Below are 15,097 nucleotides of genomic sequence, written 5' to 3'. Positions count from 1 at the left end.
CGTTTAAGATAACTGTGAAACTACAACATGAAAGCAAAGCATCCATGGTGTGTAAACACAGCTTTAAAACCTTTTCTAAAGTGGTGGAAAAAAAAAATCTTATTAACTGATGCCCGGAACCTGTACAGATTTGTAAATTAATTCCATTAAAAATTTTGTCTTTCAGAACTTATTATCTGTTGTATGCCCTGCAGGAAGTGGTGTATTCTCTCCAGTCTGACATAGTTTGTTTCACAATGATGTCCATAAATAACAATTATGATCATTATTGCTGGCAGTCATTGTAAAATAATGGCCATTTTGCATGAACATGTACACCTAAAACCATCACATTTCTGTGCATCTTGGTGTACTTTAAAGGGGTTGGCCACTTTATAGTAAAATTGCTCAGTGTACAGTCTTAGTAAGTGTACTCACTGTATATACTGACAGCAGCTCCCTGTGTACCTCATAGAGCTAAAATCAAGCTTCCCTCCTCCAGATTGTGCTGTCCTGCTCTGTGATGAGTCTGTCCATAAGATGGCCGACATGAAGGAGCATGTGACCATGCCTCTCCCCCAGTGTCCACCATTGAGTCTGTATATGCCTATGGAGGACACTGAGGGCGGGGCATGGTCACATGCTCATTCATGTTGGCCATCTTATGGACAGACACCATGAAACAGGACAGCACAGCCTTGTGGAGAGGAGTCTGATATTAGCTCTATGAGGTACACAGAGAGCTGCTGTCAGTATATACAGTGAGTACACCTACTAATACTGTACACTGAATTATTTTACTATAAAGCGGCCAACCCCTTTAATCCATGTCCCTCCTGTAAAGCCATATCCCTTGCTTCTAGTCATTTGAGCCAGTGTTTCTAAACTACATAATAAATATACCTTACATGAAAAGGAATTTGTAGGCCAGGGAGTCAGGGTGGATATACGAAGTGTATTTAAAAGATACATAATTTTTTAATGTACCATGATTACATTTTACTTGTATAAAAATTAGTTACACCTGAAGTCCCTTATTATGGTATACAGTATACTGTGTGCAATAAATAACTAGCGTCATTTCACGAGTGTTGTTATCAATCTTCTTGGCATTTCTCATTTACAGGCTTTTATTTTACAAAACCTAAGTATTAATTTCCTACTTCTGCTCATGTAAGCTGTAAGACAGAGTTTATACTTGTTTTGCTTAGTAAATTATCTACAATTTCAGGTCAGAAGCAATAATGTTGAACACTAGATTGCCTTTCTTCAGTTGACATTCCCATAGTAATGTTTGAAATCCCTCTATCCACCTGCAAGCATTTATAAGTGTAAACATAGTTTTCTGGCACTTTGCAGTAACAGCTACATAAAACCCCATAGCAGACCTCGCCAAATTGGTCTGACCAAACAGCTGACTGTCAAGTGTTACCGCTTTTGCTCTTCTGGTGGCTGTGGGAATTTGAGATGTTTCCATTTACAGCTAATGGCTCTAGTTAGATGGTGTAATAATCCCATTCAAGATTGATTTAAAGTGAAATTAAATATTCCTTATATTTAGTAAACAGCAATAAAACATACATCTTTATGATGTTAAGCACAAAACTGTGTTGCTTAATGATGAACAGTTACATAGCTATCTAATATACTCTTTTGCTTTCTGTCTTCATCTTTAAGGTTCTGCTTGTCGTCAATCAATAAGAACATTTTGCTTACATCTAAAGCACAAGTGTCAAACTGCGTCCCTCCAACTGTTGCAAAACTACAATTTCCATCATGCCTGGACAGCCAAAGCTTTGTCTGTCCAGGTATGATAGAAATTGTAGTTTGGCAACAGATGGAGGGCCACAAGTTTGACACTGCTGAACTAGAGGCTAAAAAACCTCTCCTCATCTTGTCCATTGTTGTTGAGTATATTAACCACCAGTTTCACACTAGTATAGGTTGGAAACTTTGTTCTGTCAGTATTAGGGCCACAGGTCTAGGCCAACTGCAAGACTGATCACCTTACAGCTGTCAGTTCGGGCCATTAGACCCTTGCTTATGATGCCTTTGCACAGAGGGATTTATCTGACAGATTTATGAAGCCAAAACCAGGAATGGATTTAAAAAGAGGAGAAATCTCAGCCTTTCCTTCATGACCTGTTCTCTGTTTACAGTCGGTTCCTGGCTTTGGCTTCAAAAATCTCTCAAATTTCTTTGTGTAAAGGCACCATTAGACTCCTTCATATTACTCTATAAGGCTATGTTCACACTACGTAAAATAACGGCCGTTGTTTTCAACCGCCGTTATTTTAAGGCCAAAACAACGGCCGTTGTTTAATTTTGATTCCTAGCATGATTATAAACGGGATGAAACAGGTCATTTACTTTAAATACTGCGCCCAGCCCAAGAAACCACTCAGAATTTTTTTTACATCAAAATCAAGTTTAATCCGGCAGATATAAGTTTTATGTTCGCGGCCGCATTGAAATCCACGGCCGTTGTTGCAGTATTACCGGCTGGAAATAATTGACATGTTCATTTTTCACGGGGCCGTATAAACAACGGCCGCTATCTGATACGTAATGTGAATTCAACGGCCATAGTTACATTGCATTGTAGTCATTATAGGGACCTCAAAACGGCAGTAGTTTTGCAGCGTGGACAACGGCCGTCATTTTACGTAGTGTGAACATAGCCTAATAAGAAAATTTTATATTAATAATTTAAATATTAAATTTTATTTATATAGCGCCAACAGATTTCGCAGTGCTTTACAGTTCTGGGGGTACAAACATAGACAAAAATCTGACATTACAGTTAGAGATAAGTGTATCAGATTTCTTTTAGCTGGGGGAGCCTGGGGGAGATGAACGCAGGTTCGTTTTGCTTAATGCAAAGTAAAACAAATCTGATTCGCTTCTCTCTAATTAGAGAGATACACATGTAACTATCAAGCCACACATGAAGAGTGAGGGCCCTGCTCGAAAGAGCTTACATACTATAGAGCAGTGCTTCTCAAACTATGAGGCGGGCCTCACCAGTGAGGCGCCCCCTAGTTGTTGGTGAGGCCCAGCTGGGGAGACAGTTTTTACAAAGTAACTATAATTTGCACAGTCCTTTTGCTGTTTGCAAAAATCACCATTTTAGCAACAATAATAATTTATTTTGTACTTAATTTATTAGTGTACAGAGCTTAGGAGACGGGTGAAAGACAGCCCTAGCATTATTTTCAGCTTTTAAATGGACTTTCACCACAGACAGTGAGGCCCAGGCACCCTCTTGGTCAGTCCGGTGAGGCCCAGGCATTGCCTCAGTCTTTTGGGTGAGGCTCCAGTAGAAAAAGTTTGAGAAGCTCTGCTATAGAGAGAGGGTCTTTATAAATAGGGCAGTGGGTAAACCATTCACCAACCAATGCCTGTGTGCTTCAGGTCTAAGTGCTTTAAAGGGCATGTATCACCTACATTTTCTTTTACTGATTGGAGTCAGATACTAAAAATTGTTTCTATTTTCTTACTTTAGATTTTTATATTTGTTGTACATTGTTATGGGGGCTGCCATCTTGCCTGAGCATTTAGTAACATGATTTACAGCAAGCTTCATGGACATAAATGACAATAGACAGACTTTGTCCCCTTAAGATAAATGCCTATTACCTAGGCTGAATCCCGGAATTCCAGGCGGTACCGGGGCTGTCTCCTCCTTCCCCACAGACCAGTAAGGCATCGGGAATCAAATGCGGAAGGTTCGACAAAGTTGGAGTTCTATCAGGGGCATAGCTAGGGGTTCAGCCTAGGGGGGGGCGAGTGAGTCTCAGTGGGCCCCCCAATCGATTATGTTACCCATAGGGAATTAGTAGATGACGACGCTTTCCGAATAATAAAGGGTATTTTCTACTACATTATTCATAGTGAACAGGGACTGAGAACAGTGGAAAAGACTTTCTACATTTCACATATATAACCATGAAAAAATTAAAGGGGCTATCCAGCATTGCAAAAACATAGCTGCCTTTTTCCAGAAACAACGCCACTCTCCTCCAAAGCTTGGATGTGGTAGTGCAGCTCAGTTCCACCAAAAGAGAATGGAACCAAGTTGTGATACCACAACAACCTAGAGGAAGCTATGGCACTGTTTTTGCTTTCTAATTAGCCATCCATCCATTCTTCGATCTGTTTACCTCATATCTATCTGTCTAATATCTGCACCATAGCTGATGGTCAATGACCAAATTAGCAACATCCGGCAATACCAATAGAGTAAATGTATAGTACAAATGCTGGGTAATAACAATAAATAGTCCCATGCAGTTCAAGGCAACTATACTAAACAACCTATATACAAAAAGCCAGACTACTGCAACATAACGAAATGGAATAATTACTTTATTAATCCATAGAAACAATACATGACAATACATGGAGAATGTAGGAGAAATCAGCCCCGATAATCATGGTGTACAGGGCATATGAGAGCAGCCAATTTATGCCTCTATGTAGAATTTAGAAGGTAGACCCTCCCTGTTCACACCCATATAGTAGTGAGGCCCCTCTGTACCTTCATGTTGAAATTCAGCCTCTCTGTGCATCCATATGGTAGTTAGGCCTTCTGTGCCCCAATATAGTAATAATTTCGCTCTGTTTCCATGTAGTAGTAGTTAGGGCCCTCTGTGCCCTCATATAGAAGTTAGACTTTCCTCTGTGCATCTATCTAGCATTTAAACCTCTCTGTGCAGGCAACCCCCCCCCCCCCAAAAAAAAGGTAGTATCCTCCATGTAGACATCCCCTCCAGCACCATCTCATGTAGGTAATCCCCCCAGTATGTATTCCCCATGTAGCCACCCCATCCCCCCGCAGTAATCTCCTGGTAATCCTGGTGGTTAGACCCCCCACAACCACCACTGTGAGTAGACTGTACCTCCAAATTAAGTACCCCCTTTTCAGTTAGTCAGCACATCCCATACCCCAACCATCATAGATAACATCCTTCCCAGGAGTTAGCCCCACCCACATAGGTCTCCTCCTCTATAACTAAGGAAAAAAAGCAATACTTACCTGCTGTGTGGTTGCAGTACTGTAAACTTCTCATGTCAACTCTCTACCTGCACGAGTGACATCACTCATGTTCCACAGCTTTTAAGAGAGGGAACGGCCTCTTGTGGCCACAACAGTGATTGGCAGGGTGGGGAGGCAATACTCTCCTCACCTTGTCAATCATCCTGCTGCATTCAACTGTATGTTCTCCTCGCATACAATCGCATATAGCTAAATGGTCAGACACAACATTCAGTAGCCATGTGGGCCCCCAGGAGCACTAATTGCTGGCCAGGGGCCACCTACAGCCAATAGACATTTGTTAAGTCTGTGTGCAAATAGCAATAGCTTCTGCAGACAGCATTAGATGGCCAAATCTTCAGTGGGCCCCCTGCCTGTGTGGGCCCAGGAGCGGCCGCCCCCTCTGCCCCCGCTAAATTACGCTACTGAGTTCTATAGAACCTAAGATTTTCCGATGTTCAATCATCTCTAGATATAATCCCAGGTCATTGAAGCTGCATTATACCAAGAGAAGGTAAGAGGAGAAGGGCTGTGAAATAGGTAGCTCAAACATATATGTGAGTAGGGAGCCATAGGCAGAAATCTGTGGGGAAAAGGGAGCTATAGTGAGCAAAATATAGGCAGTGAGGGGTAAAGGGGACATGGGCAGCAGTATGAGTGGGAGAGGGGGCCATGGGAAGCAGTCTATGGAAGGAGAGGGCAATAGGAAACAATAAATATGAAAAGAATGAGATTCAACTATATCTGAGTGTTTCTTTCAGACATAAACTGCCTACAGAGGACTGATCTGCAATCAGAGATAGTGGCTGACAGCTGAGGGAGCAGGATGTCATGATTTACACCTGCTAACAGGCGTAAATCCATTATTTGTGCCATTTTTGGGTCCCAGTGATGCTGATAATTGGTGTCATTGGACTCATATTCAGGTCAGGTCATGTGGCCATAATAACATTTGCCTGCATGTATTATATGTTAATCTAGCCCTAGTATACTTTTATGCAAAGTGGTCAAAGTGACACAGCAAGGCAGTCTATTACTGCACCATGACAAAACTGCATGTACTATAAGTACATGCTGTTTCTTCTCCATTTATTCCCAAAACATAGGTCTCTTTAATGGCTTAATCCATGTTTTCCAGGGAGCCATAGGACTGCTTCCATTTTCTACAGCAGCAGGATTGAAATGTATAGTAGAGAATGTAAATTATTAGGTTAGAAAGGAAATCTGGGCCCACATCCTTACCCCATGAATTTTACCTGCTTGTTTCATAGGATGTTAGGCCAAACTAAACTGTGACCTATCAAGCCCTGTGTCTCCAGCTCTATGCTACCCCTTTTACTAGCCTTTTGGGGGTGTATTAAACATGGCATGTCATTGTTAAAGATTATTCATTATTTGATTTGCCCCACTCTAAAACACTGTGTGAAGGGCCTTTTCCACAGGCTGATTATCAGCCAGGAGCATTACTAGAAACGCTCCATCAGCCAATAAGCGGCCCATGTAAGCTGAGGACCAGGAAAACACCCAATTCCTGACTGAAAGTGATGAGCGAACATCCCGAAGTTCGGTTCGGATCCCAAACACGAACATAAGAAAAAATGATTGCGATTGGTTTGTGTTCGCCAAACATTCACAAACATATAACGAACGTACAGTAGAAGCGTACATTTCAGACTACACACATGCCTAGAAATTATCAGGAGCAAAGTATAAATTACGTAATTGCGTATGCATTTGCATATGCATTCATTTGCGTATACAGTTGCGTAAATATTGCATGCTTTCTGTCTAGAGTTAATCACATGCAGTGGCCTATGTTCGCATATAGTTGCCTATGTTCACATAGTTTGAATATGTTCGAAAATGATCGTTATAACCATTCTGATCATCGAAAACAAATTGTTTGTGATCGGCGAACACGAACCATTAGTTTCATGTTCATATGAACATAGGAACATTTACGAACATGTTGGCTCATCACTACTGGCTGATCGTGTCTTTAAAGCAGACTTCATTGTTATTGGCAGCACATCTTCCTGTGTAAACTGGGTTTGTGCAGCTGATAACAATAAAGGGTAACTGACAGCACGGATATGCATATATCCATCCTGTCAGTTCCAGATCACAAGCAGTGCATACTTACCATCAGTGCTGCTTGTGATCCAGCATCCAGCTCTGTTTGTTGCGCCATGTTAAGGTACTGCAAACGTGCGCTGACCTTGCTGACCAATCTTTAACCCCTAGGCGACCTAGAACGTACCGGTACGTCCTGGAAGTCTGTCCCCAGACGACCCTGGACGTACCGGTAAGTCCTGAGCTGTGAAGCGCGCTCCGCAGCAGAGCGCGCTTCATAGCAGGTGGGGGCCGGCTGCAATCAGCAGCCGACACCTCACCGTTAATGACAGGCTGCAGCGATCGCGCTGCAGTGTGACATTAACTCCTTAAACGCCGCGGCGTTTAAGTGTAAGTGACAGGGGGAGTCCCCTGTCACTTACCGATTGGGACCTCCGCAGTCACGGACCACCGGAGGTCTCTCACCTGCCTCCGTGAGGTCCGATCGGCGCTCTGGTCACTGAGCCTACACAGGCAGGCTCAATGAGCAGATCGCCGATAACACTGATCAATGCTATGCCTATGGCATAGCAATGATCAGTGTAAAAATCTAACTAATTTATGTAAAAGTCCCCCAAAGGGACTTAAAATGTGTAAAAAAAAAAAAAAGTTAAAAACACTAACATACTACCCCAAAACCCCTCCCCCAATAAAAGCTGAAATCACCCCCCTTTCCCATTATATAAATAAAACATATAAAAATAAATAAATAAATAAACATATAATATACCGTAGTGTGCGTAATTGTCCGATCTATTAAAATATAACAGGCGTCATTGCGAACGGTGAACGGCGTACACGAAAAGAGGGAAAAAAGTGCGCCGATTACCGATTTTATGTTACATTATATATAAAAAAAATTAACAAAAAGTGATCAAAACGTCCGATCTTCACAAATATGGTATTATTAAAAACTAGAGATCATGGCAGAAAAAATGACACCCCATACAGCCCAGAGAATCTGGGTAACTTGCATATGGTTGTGTTTGGACTGACCTATAGAATAATTGTATCATGTCGCTTTTACCATATAGTGCATTACGTAGACAGAGGAACCCCCCAAACGTTACCATATTGCATTCTTTTTTACGATTTCACCTATTTACATCTTCATAAATAATATATTTGGGATTCCGTCATACATATTATGGTAAAATGAAAGACGCCATTACAAAGTACAACTATTCCTGTAACAAATAAGCCCTTACATGGCCTTGTAGATAGAAAACTGAAAGTGCTAGAGCTCTTAGAAGGGGAGGAGGGAAAAACTAAAGTGCAAAGATCAAAATTTGCGCGGTCCACTGGGTCATTTTGGGCCTGGTCCTCAAAGGGTTAAATGTTAAAGGACGGAATGTTAAGTGTTGGAATGTTAAAGTGTTGAAAGTACACTGAGATGTGAAGCAATATAAAGGGGTAGCCATGTATCATATATTAGTTGGAGCGATAAAACTTTAATGTTTTCTTTAAAGAGGATATTCATAACTATTAAAGCATTCTTCCAGAAACAGCTCCACTCTTGCCCTCAGCTTATGTGTAGTATTGCAGTTTCATTGAAATGAATACAGCCAAGTTGTAACACACACTTAGAAATCAGATAAGCTTGCCGCTCGAGTACCTTCAATACTGTATACTATTTTTGCATTTAAACTGCATTGAAGATACACGAGTGCTGGGCTTTTCTAATTTCTAATGGTGTGTTCACACAGAGACTTCTATCTGACAGATTATTGAAGCCAAAGCCAGAAATGGATTTGAGAAGAGGTGAATGACCTGTATCTGGGGATTGTCCTATTGCCATGTGCACTTTTTAACAGGTGAAGTGCCTATCTTTCCTATTAGTAATACCTCTCACACCCTGAGGGCAGGTATGACAATGTTTTTGGAAGAAAAGCAATTCTTTTTTTTTTTTTTTTTCAGATTATAATATGAAAATCTATGTAGTTTAAACTAATAAAATGGCTCGCACACAAACCAGAAATTTATAGAACAGAAAAAAACCCAAATGCAGTTGCATGCAAAGAATTGGAATGAAACGGGTAGAAGAGAAAACATTCCATTTAGACCAGGAATATGGGTTGTCATGGTAGTCTGATAAAAATATAAAATGTTACTTGAGTTAAGAATGTAATGTATCAGCTGCTAACAGAACAAGCCTGCGGAAACCAGAGGAAAACATAGGGAGTAACAGAAGAAAGATTAAAGTGATGCAATGTAATACTCTTTGGCATTGACGTGGTTATGTGTTGTTTTCTCTTTGGGGATAAAAGCCATGGGATGATTTGCCATCTCTTTAGTTCTTTGTGACTTAACCTCTGCTTGATCTAACTGAAATACTGAAACTCCACCAAGAAACACCAAACAACTCACGTAAAATGATCCAAGCGCTGAAAAGAATATTTGTTAAAGAAAGTCCCTGCTGGAACCCTATATCCCTATTTATTAGCGTAAAGTTTCTCAATTGAGTATTAAAACAATTGTTGTTGACTGTAATTACTGCTAAGCGCTGATTTTTTTACACAATGATATTATAGGGTGGAAATTACTATGCCTTGGAAACCTCTCCAGATCTGGTTCTTTTTATTCTTCTTGTATACTAATAATAAAAATAGTAAAATACAGCTCAAATTCTCAGTCTGCTTTTGGTGTTTTGCTTGCACTTCATTTCCGGTGCCTGTAGCAATGAAAATAGCTTTTACATGTCAGTATAAGCCTATTAATAGCCATGTTTTTCATGATACCATACTATAAGACAGATGGACTATACCATTCCTAGAAATATTACTCTAAAGAAAAAAATTGCTATATTGTGTATTACTGCTTATCTTTACATTGAATAGGCTCAATACTATTACTTCAAAAAATCTGAAGCCTTGGCTTATCACAGCATCGCTACATATTAAATAAGCTTTAGCAACTAACTTCTATTAAAACTGTAACTTCTATGAAATCTGTCTTCTCCCTCAATGGCTGGTTCACTCTAAGATATATATATATATATATATATATATATACAAATATATCCTACCTCACATCCAAGTGCAGTCCCTTCTGCAGCATGTGCAAATGTTTATCCTGTCCTAGTAGGGGGCGCTATAGATTAATGACCAAGACAGTTGCTGATAGCATCCAGCTAAACTGCTTAGATTGTAAATTAGGTTAATTTGCAAAATTTATAAACATTCAGCTGTTTGCAAAAAATACAACTAGACAAGAATAATTTAAAATTCAATGCAAATTACCTCTTAATGAGTTATTAAAAGTAGTATTTTGGTTTAATTTGGAGAAACCACTTGTTTACATTTGTTATTATATTTACAGTGTTTTTGTTTGAGTATTTTTTTTTCCCATACTGTAAACGGCTCAAAGTATGTTAAATTTTGCTAATAAATTTCCAATGGGGCATTGAATAATTTTATTGGCAACTGTAGAAGTCACAATGCAGAGAATCAATCAACACTAAACATAAAGAAAATACTGCCAATAATATAGTGATGCCCAAGGACTTATAAAGGCGCTTTATAAATAGCGAGTTTGCAGTGGATTTTATGCTGCTAGTTTTGCAGTGAAATCCGCTGCAATACTTAGTACTATTATAGTCTGTGGCCCTGCAGCCTAAAGAATCTAGTGACAGCCATGTTTAAATAATAAGCTGCGATGCCAGCAAAAATAATAAACAACCCATGCTTACCTGCCTGTGCTTCCTTGTCGCTCTCCTGCTTGAGTCTCTGGGTCCCTGCTCACTGATGCCCAGCCTGTCTGCAGTGGGACAATGCAGTGATTGGTTAAATGGGCCGTCAGTGAGCAGGGACTTAGGAGAATGAAAATCCCCCGTAATAGGATATTTCTATTTGTGTGTTGGTATAACTATATTATCCTTAGTATTTTCTTTATGCTATATTGTTAATTCTCTGTATTGAGGCTTATCAAGCAATTTTTACATTGCAAAATGTATACATGAAAATGTGTTTCCATATTGTTGTGCAATATATACTGTAGCTTAATTTGAACAGCTGTCCCTTAGCCCCTTCACGACACAGGGCGTACATGTACGCCCTGGTGTCGCTAAGGGCATTCAGAGGGGGACGCGCGGCGACCCTTCTCTGAACCGCCACAATCCCAGGTGCTATCTGCAGCCCGGGACCACAGCAATTAGCAGGCATGGCCCGATTGCCGTGCCCGCTAATTAGCCAACTTTGACAGCTGCATTTGACGGCTTGTTTTGGCCATCACCGGTGGTCTAGTGGGGGGATTGCTCCCCAGTGATGGGTTCACGGAGGAGCGATCCCCGCATCCGCTCCGGCCGTGGGTCTGTGCCGTAATGGCTTGGCAATCTATTGCTCTTGGCTGAACACCTCATTATCTATATCTATACTGCACAGATCTCAATGAGAGATCAATGTGGTTATACTAGAAGTCCCCCAGTCTGTGGACAGCTGTGTGTTTTTATTAATAAAAAATCCCCTTCCCTAATAAAAGTCTGAATCACCCCCCTTTCCCCGTTTAATAAAAATAGATAAACAAACAAACATGTTTAGTATCGCCACGTGCGTAATCGCCCCAACTATTAATTTATTTAATTCCTAATCTCGCACGTTAATAGCGTAAGCGCAAAAAGAAATCCAAAGTGCAAAATTGTGCATTTTCAGTTGCATCAAAGCCAGGAAAAGGTATGAAAACTGCTAAATTTACCCTTTACACCAGTGTAGAGGTCAGAATACAAAAAGGGTCACTTTAATGAACTGCACTTGTGTGCCCGATACCAAATCAACCTTCTATAACCCTCTCTATCCCTGCCCCTCCCTATCTGTCTCTAGTTAGTGTAAATGTATGTGTTCAGTTCACTATACAGGAGCTGAGTTGTGGGACATTGTGAGGGTGGACATAGCATTATGGTTACAAGCGTTGTCCACCTAAGAGTTAAAAAAAAGGAAATGCTCTCAAACCTAGTCTTACTCATCAAGTCCCCAAGAGTATTTTAAGCTATCTCTTGTCTTTCTAGCTGCTGCCGTCCTGAGTTACAAGTTTTTCTAAAAGCTGATTTATTTCCAAGATGGCGCAGGTCAAACTACATTTCCCATCATGCTTTTCCCTGATTGGTCAGTTTGCTTACTCGCTGCTTAGCTTTCTTTCCTGCCCACTGCTGTCATTACTATTGCACAGTAAACTGAGGACAGTTTTTTTTCACTAGTTTTGCATCACATCCCCCTAATATGTATTCCATACTAGCTGATAATGTTGCAAAGCTGATGCGCGCATAGGGGGGTTGCGGGGTGCAGTCGGGACAGTTTATGGGGCATACAGAGCTGACTCATGACACAGAGATAACAGGCTCTGGAGCGCTGTAATCTCTGAGCAGGAGGGAGCCGGAGCACGCATCCACTCGGGGAGGTGCTGTTGGTTTGAAGTGGGTTGGGGGGGCTTGTGGTGAGAGCAGGAGAGAGTCAGAATGCACCCCCCCTATAAACAGTGCCCGCTCGGGCTCCTGCTCCCCCCAGCTCCCTCCCGCCCCCTCCATGGGCAGATGCCCACTCCAGCTTACTTCCACTTCTACTCCAGCGTCTAATGTTTAAAACATTTTTGTTATGCAGATAACCCCTTTAACTACTTGCAACCGGCCTTTTGCTGTAATGTAATTTAATGAAACACACACTCCTCTGCTACATCACCATACACAAACAGCTCTGCTACATACAGACACAGGCAGACACACACACACAAACACACATCTCTGCTACATACATACATACACACACAGCTCGTCCCTACCTACAGGATCTGTATCTGGACTGTACAGTCATGTGACTGATGGTCCTGCAGATCCTTCAGCTCGCATTCTGAGTGTGGGTGCATTCAGACTACGGAATCTGCACATAGAAGTTCCCACAGATTAAAAACGGGCGGAGATACAAGTGGGAGCAGAATCCACGGGAACTTCTCCACACAGATTCCTCAAGTTCTCAAATGGGGCTTCTACATGTAGGAATCTGGATGAGATGCATGTCACCTTTGTATTTCTCTCCTGCCGAGCACTGGTCTCACAGATCGATGTCTAGCAGGAGAAGGGAGAGGACTGTCACTGCATAGTTCACCCAGTAGTCAAGCACAGTGCTGAATTAACTCTTTGCTTGAACATTGGGGAAGCAGTCTGGGCATATTAACAATTTTGAGCCAGCATGTTTGCAGATTATAAGATGAAGTAATTTTTTTGTAAGATATAATAAGAAGTGAAAAATATGGTGATTTTAACCATGTCTGTAACAAAAGTGTATACAGAGTGGGACCATGCTGTCACAGACACATTGCAGCTTACAAAAATTTTTTCTTTGGGAGGGGACTTTCCCTTATAAGTCATAATCCAACTGCTGTTGTAAACGTTATGTTTGTTTTTAAAAATGGACAAATAAATTTTAAGAGACCAAAGACCAAAAAAAAAAAAAAGGCTTAAATACTTCAATCCTATTCAAAATAGGAAAAGGTCACATCTAGACGTAACATGGAAAGAAAATATGCCATTAAAGTGGTTTTCCTTTAAGGTTAAACAAACATTTTAACAATGTGCTGAATATACTTTATGCCACCGCTAATTTCCTGGCAACAGTTTATAACTAAAATATTTATTATGAAATACTCAATATCTAAAGATGGAAAATGCTTTTAGTGGCACAGAAAATATTATTTTCTATTAAAGAAATCCATCTAATGGTGTATCTAGTGCCAGTACTAAACACTCTCTTACTCTTTGTAACATACTCCGGTGGTGGTTATTGTTTTTTTTTTTTTTTTTCTTTCTAATAATCAAACCATATATAGTCATGCAAAAAGGTAAGAACACTTTATGTAAATTGATCCACAATTCTTTTATTAGCTTCCGGTACCAAAAAATGATTACAAGCTTCTCAGTAGTATAGGGTACCTCTAAACTACACTCTCTGATCCATTAGATCAGCCAATCCTGCTGGAGATACAGCCCTTTCTGAGGATATATTTCTCCATATTTTTTGGTGCTGTCCACTATTTCTGGACTCAAATGAAGTGCATATGTTTAATAACTGACCCTTCTATGGAATTGGGCCCTGCATTATCCCTGCTTCATCACTGCTCTACGCTCCACCACATACTATGTTCCATAAACTGTTGGTTTTGCAAGTTTCTCCACCTACAAAGAATGGAGAGGTCTGAAATTTTTTATTATAGGTATACTTCAACTGTGAGACAGAATCTATTAAAAATTCCATAAAATCATATTGAGTTTTAAAAAAGTTATGAATTGCATGAAATAAGTGTTTGATACAATAAAAAAAAACCTGAAAATATTTGGTACAGAAACCCTTGTTTGCAATTACAGAGGTCAGATGTTTTCAGTCGTTCTTGACCAAGTTTGCACACATTGCACAAGGCATTTTGTACCATCCCTCAATGCTCATCTTCTCCAGATTTTTCTGGTTTCGTGGCAGTCTCTGGGCAACATTGAGTTTCAGCTCCCTCTAAAGATTTTCTAGTCAGGAGTCTGGAGACCATCTAGGCCACTCAAGGACCTTGAAGTATTTCTTACAGCGCCACTCCTTAGTTGTCCAGGTTGTGTGTTTCAAGTCATTGTCATGCTGAAAGACCCAGCCACACCAATCTTCAATGCTCTCACTGAGGGAAGGAGGTTGTTGGCCAAAATCTTGTGATACATCGTCCATCCTCCCTCCAAGGGCTTATCGAGTGCACAAAAACATGGCCACTTTCCTCCAATGACAACACCACTATTGTCTCAGGTTCAGGTGTGATTTGCAATTAAGCTCTATTCGCTTCAATGGACTCACATTACAAAACCCCACCAGAATCGGAGACAAGAGTGTTGCTTCACGGTTGGGACTGTGTTCTTGGGGTTTTACTCATCCTTCTTCCTCCTCCAAACATGGGGATTGGAGTTGATACCAAAAAGTTCTATTTTGGTCTCATCTGACCACTTGATCATCTCCC

This window comes from Dendropsophus ebraccatus, chromosome 1, assembly GCF_027789765.1.
Source record: "Dendropsophus ebraccatus isolate aDenEbr1 chromosome 1, aDenEbr1.pat, whole genome shotgun sequence".
Taxonomy (NCBI): Eukaryota; Metazoa; Chordata; class Amphibia; order Anura; family Hylidae; genus Dendropsophus; species Dendropsophus ebraccatus.
The sequence above is the reverse complement of the archived record's forward strand: the minus strand, read 5'-3'. Positions refer to the sequence as shown.